At 46.4% G+C, this 10,885-nt stretch overlaps 1 protein-coding gene across 2 annotated transcripts in view; it reads left to right on the top strand.

The window, feature by feature from the left end:
- The first annotated feature begins 365 nt into the window (after positions 1-365).
- Positions 366-10,885, top strand: part of PJA2 (praja ring finger ubiquitin ligase 2) — a 110,914-nt gene continuing 100,394 nt past the window's right edge. The window contains exon 1 of one of the 2 annotated variants that reach the window (XM_063964101.1): positions 366-540. The gene's annotated coding sequence lies outside the window, so the exon portion shown is untranslated. The remainder of the gene's footprint in view (positions 541-10,885) is intronic. The other variant, XM_063964100.1, reaches the window with a different exon arrangement.

The following is a 10,885-nucleotide window of genomic DNA, read 5'->3' as shown; positions in this document are numbered from 1 at the left end:
CTTTCAGGAACCCCAGCATCCACTAGGACGATAGAGAAAGTGTACGCTGTGGGGGGCCCAAAGCATTTTGTCGCACCTGGGCCCACCGCTCGCTAGTTCCGCCACTGTATATATATATATATATATATATATATATATATATATATATATATATATATTTATTATATATATTTATTTATTATATATATATATATATATATATATATATATATATATATAAAAATATAGATATATTATAATATCTATGACTATACAGGATGCGCTAGTTACAGCACATACCACATAACGGTACCTGTGTGAAAGGGAGACGTACAGGGTTTTGCTTATGATTGGCCACTGCGTGTCTTTTCCCCGCCTTCTGTCACTCGTTGATTGGCCGGCTGAGGAGAGCCTTAGCTTCGTGATTGGGTGAGGCGGTGACGCTGGCTGCCCGGCCGGTGACGCTCGGTGTGTGACGGAGACCGTGCAGTCGGTGGTGCTGGAGGCCCCGGGCTCTCCGGCGTTATCGGGAGGCAGGAGACGGGGAGCTGCCGGAAGAAGGTACAGAACGCGTGCGGGTATCGGTGCTTTGCAGGCGCTAAAGAAAAGTGCGTGTGTGTGAGCCGGGGACGCTGCTGAGGCCTGTAGTGAGGGGGCGGGGCCATAGCGTCACTGAGCTACCACCATATAATACATATTATACACAGGGCACGGCACTGCAAACATGCTGCAACTTCAATGTGGTGTTATTACATGGGCACCGGGCAGCACGCCAGTGCTATGGTCACGTGACAGGGGTGTGTGCACACCTGGCCCTCCAGCAGCTAGTGTGGTACTATAGCATACAGCATACTGGGGCTTTGTAGCTGTATAATATTTGAGAATAGCATGCTCAGACAGTGACATGGATATGTGCAAATGACTGCAACCCCGGGGAAACGGAGCAGGAAGTCGGAGTAGAGGGGAGTGAAGAGACAGGGACGATCTAGACTTTTTTCTTTTAGGGGGTGCGGTTTATTTATTCCTGATTCTTCCCCTACACTCATTACTCCTCCCACTTCCCATCCCAACTGTCCATTAATGCTCTAAAGAGCATATAAAGCAATGCCAGGCTGCACATGTACTTCTTATGTAGCACACACACCGGGCACACGTAACTACTAACACACCGATGGGCGGCACACACTGCCCAAGGTGGGGGTGACGGCATGTGCAGGCAGATGGGGCTAGGGGACACGGAGGATGGGGAGGGATGTCAGTGCAGCCACACACCATCACCTGGCAGCAGCCCCCACCTCTGGCGGCCCCATCAACGCAGGGAGCCAGCACGACCCCCGTTCATGCCTGTGGTGCTGGCGTTGCTGCAGCGTGCCATGTATTGGTACGGGTAGCCGGATGCTAGGGAGGTGGATGCTGCCGCTATGAAGGATCCCCCTTCAGGTGAGAGATGCTGTGCTAACTGCTGCAGGCACTGGCGCAGGGGGAGCCGGGGGAGGAAGATGAGCGATACCAGCATAGGGAGATCACTGCCACCCAGAGTGGCTTACCCCCATCTCGCGAGGTTGACAGGGCCCATAATGGATGAGCCGCCATCACACAGCCCCTGTCTGAACAGCATCAGCAGCGGCGGGAACTGCTCATCCAGCTCATTCTCCCTACTGTGTGCCGAAGACAGCTTGCCCTGCTACCTTGGGATCTTCCTCATGCCGCTGCTGGACCTAGTGGCTGTGGCTGGCAATGTGGCCGCTGTCACCATCATGTAGGTGGGCGTGGCTATGATCCCCCTGGATGCGGCCCTGTGAAGAGACTCCCTTGACCTGGTGGATCAAGTATACTAGTTCAATGGTTCTCAAACTTTGGTCTTGGACCATTAATCCATGACACCCCTGCAATTGTGCTATGCCCACAGCACCCACTTTGGGAACCACTGTACTAGTTCATTAACAGACACATTTTAAAAGATGGTGTATTCATTCCTCACTTTATGTTTAAAAACTGTGACTACAGTGTGGACACTGAGGGCAGTGTACGGGATCCGGTTAATATAGCGCCTGTCGAGATTCTGGCGCCCCAACAGCGGGGGAAATGCCGGCGATCTAAATCCTGACCGCAGCCCAGTTTTCCCACTCGGGTGGTGGGTCCTTGCTTCCACCTGAGTGGGAATATAACGTGTGGCGAGCAAAGATTCGGGCCCAATGGAGATCGGGATGCTGCTGTCAGTATAGTGACAGCCGGCATCCCATCCTTTTGGCTCCCGTATGTATCCCTAATATACATTTTAAGTATAGTAAATATGATTACTTATTAACAGTCTCTGTCATAGCCAAAACTGCAAACTTGCAAAAAATCAATCACCAACATGGTCCATTAATAATACAGTATAGTGTCAGTGTAATGTGTGATGCAGCAGTAGGTACCTGGTACGTTGGACAAAACATTGTACAAAATAGAGTATAAACCACAAAACATATAGCTACGCATTCTTGTCACTTTATACAGTAACAAAACTTTATATTCTACTGTAGTGTGACCTGGCTTGGTACTTGAGCTCTAATTTTGGCCTTACTTTAATGATATCGGACCTTTTTGGTTAGTTTTGGCAAGTGCTTTTATACAGAGCACACAAAATCGAGGTGGTTTCTAATATACATATCATTTTGCAGCAGGCGATGACTAATTCCTTGTAGTACATAGGTTTTCCTAATGAACACTGAATCAATTACTTAACCTCATTTAAAACACTGTCAACAATGATGTGCTCTTTTATACAGAAACATAGGTACGATGGTTGGTGTAGTGACTAGCATTGCTGCCTTGCAGCACAGGTTTGATTTCCACCATGGGCCTATCCTACCGGGATGCAGTTAAAATGCCGGCTGTCGGGATCCAGGCGTCCAGGAGACCGATACTGGAATCCCGACAGCCGGAATTTTACAGATGATCGGAATACTGACACCCACCCGTAATTCCAACTCGGTCGGTGAGGCCACGCCACCAACCGAGTGGAAATAGAACCTGTGGCGAGCCCGCTAGGGAACTTGCTGCTGGTATTCTGGCAGATGGGATGCCCCTGTCGATATCCTGACTGCTGGCATCCCGTCTGCCAGTATATCATACAGGATCCATCCTACCTATACGTACATAAACTAGTAAAGTTACCTGAGTCACCTCGGACTCCCCTGCCCATCTGACCCTAACCCTGACTGCTGCAGATTTCCATGCTCCCATTCGTAATACACATCTATATAATAATCTTCTAAGATGTGGGTACACACACTAGAAGACCTTGTAAAGCAGTGCATGAAAGCATAACTTTTGGTTGTGATTGGTTAAGTTTAATGTTTCTCAAACCTGATCCTCTGTAATATTAAACCTAAAGAACAGCATACACATCTGCTGAAATACTGATCCTAGATACCACTAATTATAGTTATCTCTGCTTAAGGGGGATACACGCATAGTGATGTGTGCATAAATTCTAAGCATAGATTGCTTAGAAATGAAGCGCATATCTCTCTGTGTGTATGCCCCATAGCAATAGTGATGCGCGGCCCCACGCGTCACAATCGCTGACTCTAGATTGGCATGCAGGCACAATCTAGTTAGATCGCTTGCATCATCGCTGGGTGAAGTGAGCATGTGCGCCCCCCCATCCCGCAAGGGGCTTCATTGTGCTCGCCACCCCTGTCGGCATTCTGCGTACGGGATTCCGGCGTCAGGATGCTGACCGCCGAGATCCCGGCCGCCGACAAAACAGCCCCAACCCATTTCTACTGTATGTGAGCTGCAAAACTGTCAGATTTACCAAGCTCCAGAATGCACCTATGGGCTGCTAATTCACCCATTTTTTATACACCAGCTGACAATCACGCATGCGCAGTGTGTGCCGGCGACCCAAACCAGGAAGCAGTGTGATAACTTTATGCTGCCACACTGCTTCCAGCTCTTCGCCAGGACTGACTCATATCGGAGCCCTTCTGGCAAGAAGTTGTTAGTAAATTTGCGTGAAAATATTAATTTTAACTTTGTGAATTTCCATTAAAAATATTTATCACATCTGCATTCAAAATGTTGATTGTGATAAATACGCACCTAAATGAGGCATAAAACAAGCACGTTTTTTTTTACATATTATCATTATAAGCCTGCCAAAAGCCTCTTACTCCTGAAACCTTTAGTCTCAACTATTCTGGATAATACATCCAGTGCAGAGTTATGGGAGATGGTCTTCCAGGTAACATAAATGGATTTGGTGGATTTAAGCATAAAATTATTTTTGGAATAAATAAGCATGTTCTTTGATCTTGTTTACTAATTTCAGCATCAGGTCAATAGGGTGCTCACAGCAGTGAAGAGTAGTTCAGGTTATGAGTAGTCTGATTGTGTGGGAGGCAGTGATATTACTACTTTTAGTGATATTAGGGCTGACAGCTTGTAAGTAGAGATGAGCGGGTTCTGATTTTACTGTGTTTTATTTGGATTTACTCGGTTCTCAAAACGGCATCTTATTGGCTATCCAAAACAAGAGACATCCGTGAGCCAATAAGATGCCATTTTGAGAACCGAGTAAAACCGAACCTGCTCATCTCTACTTGTAAGTGGCTTGGCTAGGATCATGGAACAGCACAGAGCAGAGTGATTGGAGGCTCTTGTAAAAAATGGGTACAAAGATTGTGGCATCCAATGCACCCTACATGAGACAGTGCATACATTTAATAATTTATTATTTTGTTGCCCTTAAATGGTATCCGGTCTTTAGGTCGACCACTATTGGTCGACATGGACAAGGTTTTTTTTTCCAATTTTTGAACTTTTTAATACTTCACGATCCACGTGGACTACGATTGGGAATAGTAACCTGTGCCGAGTGCAGTGGACCAAGGCACCTTGCCCGAAGCATGGCGAGGGTATATGGGGCACTAATCGGGGTTCCCGGTCACTTTAAGAAGAAAGCGATACAAAAAAAATATAAAAAAACTCATGTCATCTTTTTTCGGTGTCGACCTAGTCACTGTCGACCAATAGTGGTTGACCTAGTTTCTGTCGATCCTATGATTCACTCCCCCTTAAATATAGAATAACCTTAATGCGTTTTATTTATGTCAAAGTTAATATGCACATTTAATCTCGTGTTGTACGATTTCATGGTTTGTAGAAGTGTAAAAGTTGGATATAGTATTTACCCCTATAAAAGAGGTTTCTTTGGGGATATATTTCCCTATGTACTGCTGACAGCATGCTTCCCAGCATTTAAACATGCAGAATCAGGCTAGAAAAATAAGAGCTCGATTCAGTTCAATGCAGTGTTTTATAGCGCCAGGAAAGAGGTCCCGGAGCTATGGCCGTGCTTTTAAGTCCAACTAGAGGATTTCTGCTCACACCCCTCCTGAGGTGCGAGCAGAAATCTGACAAAACTAGTGTCGCGATGCTGTTTTCTGACTTTAGCGCAGAGTAAACAGCTTTGCGGTAGACACGTAAGGCAGAGAATGCCGGTTCTCGCAACTAAACTCACGGCTTACTCCCGACTAGCGATGAGGACAGTTGAATAGCTCAGGGACCTCCTTCCCGGTGCTAATACTATCATGGTGAATTGAAGCGAGCACTAAGATTATTATTTGTATTTGCTCTGTCATTTTTGCTCCAAATGATGTTTGGCCAATACTTGTGCTAAGTCATACCCATTAGCTGCGCTGCATCCTGAGGCGGCGAGAAGAAATATGTGAAAAGTCCGTGGTTTAGGCGCCCAAATAGAAGTTTAGGCACACTAACCAAGACTTGAGATGGGATTTGCCGCTGTTTGCTGCTAAACCCGGCCAATTTGGGTCTATTTAGGTGCTTAAAAAGTAATGGACAGAGCAACAATGGAATTGCTCTGAAAGGCACCCATTATTTTGGGCACCCCCAAAAAAAAATTAAATTGCCCTTAAATGTCCTATAGTGTCCAATGACCTAAACCTCAACCATAGAACTCCAAACAAACCCTCTGCTTGCAAGTGACTGACACACTGTCACCTTTTAACCTGCTTCTTGTTGGGGACATACGCCGTCCTTTTAATTTCATTACAGTGTCTAAATTGTAAGGGTGTGTACACACGGTGAGATCCTTGCTATGCCCGATTTTCACTTGCGATTTCCCTTGAACTCCCCGGAGCTCAGGACCACCGATTTTGACTAACTTTTCTTGAGATATGGACTATGCTTACGATTTTGGCTTATGTGAGATTTTGCCTTATGTGAGATGTCATTGACATGTGAGATAGTACACCGATCAAGCAAGGATTGACTTGTCTATCTTTTCTTGCAATGTCGACCTGGCGGGACCGCGCATCGGGATCGAATAGGGATCGCAAGGTGAAAGTCACCTTGCGATCTGCACTAACTTTTCTTCTGATTTTGACTATATAGTCAAAATCGAAAGAAAATATCGCACCGTATGTACACACCCTAACTCTACAATCGCATAAAATTACCCTCTAGGTAAGATCCACCACTATTGGAGTTGAGTAGCAATCAAATTGGTGGCGGTGAATTCACAAACTGTGACTCCAATCTGGGGTAAGATGTTTGGGTAGGGTTTTTTTTTTAATATAAATTATAATAGTAATAATTATTATAATAAAGTTCTCTGACTACATGCCATATGTATACACCATCAGAATTATAAATGTTGTTGATGCATCCAATCCCATGATATTGTATGCTAGTACATGCTTTACAAAATACTTACAAAAAAATCTAATAAAAAAAAAAGCACAAATTTGTTATATACGTTTATCTTTTTCATTACCTTTGACCTTCAATAAGATGCATACATTGTTTTGCATTGAATTCATGAAACAGAAAAATCTTAAGAGGCCAACTTTCTAAAATAACAAACTTTCCTGAATGTAACCCTACCCAGTACTTCCCTTATGCTGATCAGATCTACCGGTTTCTCTGGGATTGTCAAAATCATGTTTTGGGTCGGATTTGTCTAATTTAGGAGTTCTAGCATGTTGGATTTTGCAGATTACCCAACCCAGGCATTGGCAGAACGGGGAGTTGCCCTGATAAATGCCTGATGTATGGGCCCCTTAAAGCATGCTTTATATTTTTGTTTTGCTGAACTTGCTTAAATACAAACTACAGTAAACTTAAGCAACAGTATTTATTTATTTATTACCAGTTATTTATATAACGCACACATTTTCCGCAGCGCTTTACAGAGAATACTTCATTTCTCTGACGTCCTAGTGGATGCTGGGAACTCCGTAAGGACCATGGGGAATAGCGGCTCCGCAGGAGACTGGGCACAAAAGTAAAAGCTTTATGACTAGCTGGTGTGCACTGGCTCCTCCCCCTATGACCCTCCTCCAAGCCTCAGTTAGATTTTTGTGCCCGGCCGAGAAGGGTGCATGCTAGGTAGCTCTCCTGAGCTGCTTAGAGTAAAAGTTTAAATAGGTTTCTCTGACGTCCTAGTGGATGCTGGGAACTCCGTAAGGACCATGGGGAATAGCGGCTCCGCAGGAGACAGGGCACATCTAAAGAAAGCTTTAGGATCACCTGGTGTGCACTGGCTCCTCCCCCTATGACCCTCCTCCAAGCCTCAGTTAGATTTTCTGTGCCCGACGAGAAGGGTGCACACTAGGGGCTCTCCTGAGCTCTTTGTGAAAGTTTTAGTTTAGGTTTATTATTTTCAGTGAGACCTGCTGGCAACAGGCTCACTGCATCGAGGGACTAAGGGGAGAAGAAGCGAACTCACCTGCGTGCAGAGTGGATTGGGCTTCTTAGGCTACTGGACATTAGCTCCAGAGGGACGATCACAGGTTCAGCCTGGATGGGTCACCGGAGCCGCGCCGCCGGCCCCCTTACAGAGCCAGAAGAGCGAAGAGGTCCGGAAAAATCGGCGGCAGAAGACTTTCCTGTCTTCAGATAAAGGTAGGCGCACAGCACCGCAGCTGTGCGCCATTGCTCTCAGCACACTTCACACTCCGGTCACTGAGGGTGCAGGGCGCTGGGGGGGCAGCGCCCTGAGACGCAATAAATCGATAGAAAACCTTTTATGGCTAAAATAAATGCATCACATATAACTCCTGGGCTATATGGATGCATTTAACCCCTGCCAAAACATACAAGAAAACGGAGGATAAGGACGCCGAGAAAGGGGCGGAGCCTATCTCCTCAGCACACTGGCGCCATTTTCCCTCACAGCTCAGTTGGAGGGAAGCTCCCTGGCTCTCCCCTGCAGTCACTACACTACAGAAAGGGGTTAAAAAAGAGAGGGGGGCACAAATTAGGCGCAGTATAAACAATACAGCAGCTATAAAGGGAAAAACACTTATATAAGGTTATCCCTGTATATATATAGCGCTCTGGTGTGTGCTGGCAAACTCTCCCTCTGTCTCCCCAAAGGGCTAGTGGGGTCCTGTCCTCTATCAGAGCATTCCCTGTGTGTGTGCTGTGTGTCGGTAAGTTTGTGTCGACATGTATGAGGAGAAAAATGATGAGGAGACGGAGTAGAGTGTCTGTAATAGTGATGTCACCCCCTGGGGGGTCGACACCTGAGTGGATGTACTGTTGAAATTGCGTGACAGTGTCAGCTTTGTATAAAAGACAGTGGTTGACATGAGACAGCCGGCTACTCAGCTTGTGCATGTCCAGACGTCTCATACAGGGGCTCTAAAGCGCCCGTTACCTCAGATATAGACGCCGACACGGATACTGACTCCTGTGTCGACGGTGAAGAGACAACCGTGATTTCCAATAGGGCCACACATTGCATGATTGAGGCAATGGAAAAAGTTTACACTCTTCTGATAATATAAATACCACCAAAAAAAGGGGTATTATGTTTGGTGAGGAAAAACTTCCTGTAGTTTTCCTGAATCTGAGAAATAAAATGAGGTGTGTGATGATGCGTGGGTTTCCCCCCGATAACAATTGATAATTTCTAAAAAGTTATTGGCAGTATACCTTTTCCCGCCAGAGGTTAGGGTGCGTTGGGAAACACCCCCTAGGGGGGATAAGGCGCTCACACGCTTGTAAGAACAAGGGCTCTACCCTCTCTGGAGATGGCCGCCCTTAGGGATCCTGCTGATAGAAAGCAGGAGGGTATCCTAAAATGTATTTACACACATACTGGTGTTATACTGCGACCAGCAATCGCCTCAGCCTGGATGTGCAGTGCTGGGTTGGCGTGGTCGGATTCCCTGACTGGAAATTTGATATCCTAGATAAGGACAGTATATTATTGCCTATAGAGCAATTAAAAGATGCATTTCTATATATGCATGATGCACAGCGGAATATTTGCCGACTGGCATCAAGTATAAGTGCGTTGTCCAATTATACCAGTAAAGTGGTCAGGTGATGCGGATTCCAAACGGCAATTGGAATTATTGCCTTAACAAAAAAGGGGATGTACCCCAGGTCGCCTCTCAAAATAAGACGCCGTATTATCAGGCGCAGTCCTGGTTGGCAAGCGGACAAAAGGGTTCCTCTTTTCTGCTCGTGACAGAGGGAGAGGAAAATGGCTGCAGAGATCAGCCAGTTCCAAGGAACAGAAACTCTTTTCCGCCTCTGCCAAGCCCTCAGTATGACGCTAGGGCTTTACAAGTTCAGGCACGGTGGGGTCCCGTTCTCAATGAATTTCAGTGCGCAGTGGGCTCACTCGCAAGTAGACCCCTGGATCCTTCAGGTAATATTTCAGGGGTACAAATTGGAATTCGAGACGTATCCCCCTCGCCGTTTCCAAAGGTCTGTTTTACTGACGTCTCCCGCTGACAGGGAGGCAGTTTTGGAAACCATTCACAAGCTGTATTCCCAGCAGGTGATAATCAAGATACCCCTCCTACAACAGGGAACGGGGTATTATTCCACACTATTGTGGTACCGAAGCCAGACGGCTCGGTGAGACCGATTTTAAAATCTAAAATCTTTGAACACTTGCATACAGAGGTTCAAATTCAAAATTGAGTCACTCAGAGCAGTGATTGCAAACCTGGAAGAAGGGGACTACATGATGTCTCGGGACATCAAGGATGCTTACCTTCATGTCAAAATTTACCCTTCTCACCAAGGGTATTTCAGGTTATGGTACAGAACTGTCACTATCAGTTCGGACGCTGCCGTAGGGATGGTCCACGGCACCCCGTCTTTACCAAGGTAATGGCCGAAATGATATCCCTTCGAAGGAAGGAAATTTTAGTTATCCCTTACTTGGACGATTCCCTGATAAGGGTAAGATCCAGGGAACACTTGGAAGTCGGTGTAGCACTATCTCAGGTAGTGTTGCGGCAGCACGATTGGATTCTCAATATTCCAAAATCGCAGCTGGTCCGACGACTTGTCTTCTGTTCCTAGGGATGATCCTGGACACAGTCCAGAAAGAAGGTGTTTCTCCCGGAGGAGAAAGCCAGGGAGTTATCCGAGCTAGTCAGGAACCTCCTAAAACCGAACCAAGTCTCAGTGCATCAATGCACAAGGGTTCTGGGTAAAAATGGTGGCTTCCTACGAAGCAATCCCATTCGGCAGATTCCACGCAAGACTTTCCAGTGGAACCTACTGGACAAATGGTCCGGGTCGCATCTTCAGATGCTTCAGCGGATAACCCTGTCACCGGGGACAAGGGTATCCCTCCTGTGGTGGTTGCAGAGTGCTCATCTTCTAGAGGGCCGCAGATTCGGCATTCGGGACTGGGTCCTGGAGGCCACGGATGCCAGCCTGCGAGGCTGGGGAGCAGTCACACAGGGAAGGAATTTCCAGGGCTTATGGTCAAGCCTGGAGACATCTCTTCATATAAACATTCTGGAACTAAGGGCCATTTACAATGCCCTAAGTCAAGCGAAACCCCTGCTTCAGGGTCAGGCGGTATTGATCCAATCGGACAACATCACGTCAGTCGCCCACGTAAACAGACAGGGCGGCA

Source organism: Pseudophryne corroboree, chromosome 1 (assembly GCF_028390025.1).
Source record: "Pseudophryne corroboree isolate aPseCor3 chromosome 1, aPseCor3.hap2, whole genome shotgun sequence".
NCBI lineage: Eukaryota > Metazoa > Chordata > Amphibia > Anura > Myobatrachidae > Pseudophryne > Pseudophryne corroboree.
The sequence above is the reverse complement of the archived record's forward strand: the minus strand, read 5'-3'. Positions and strand labels throughout refer to the sequence as shown.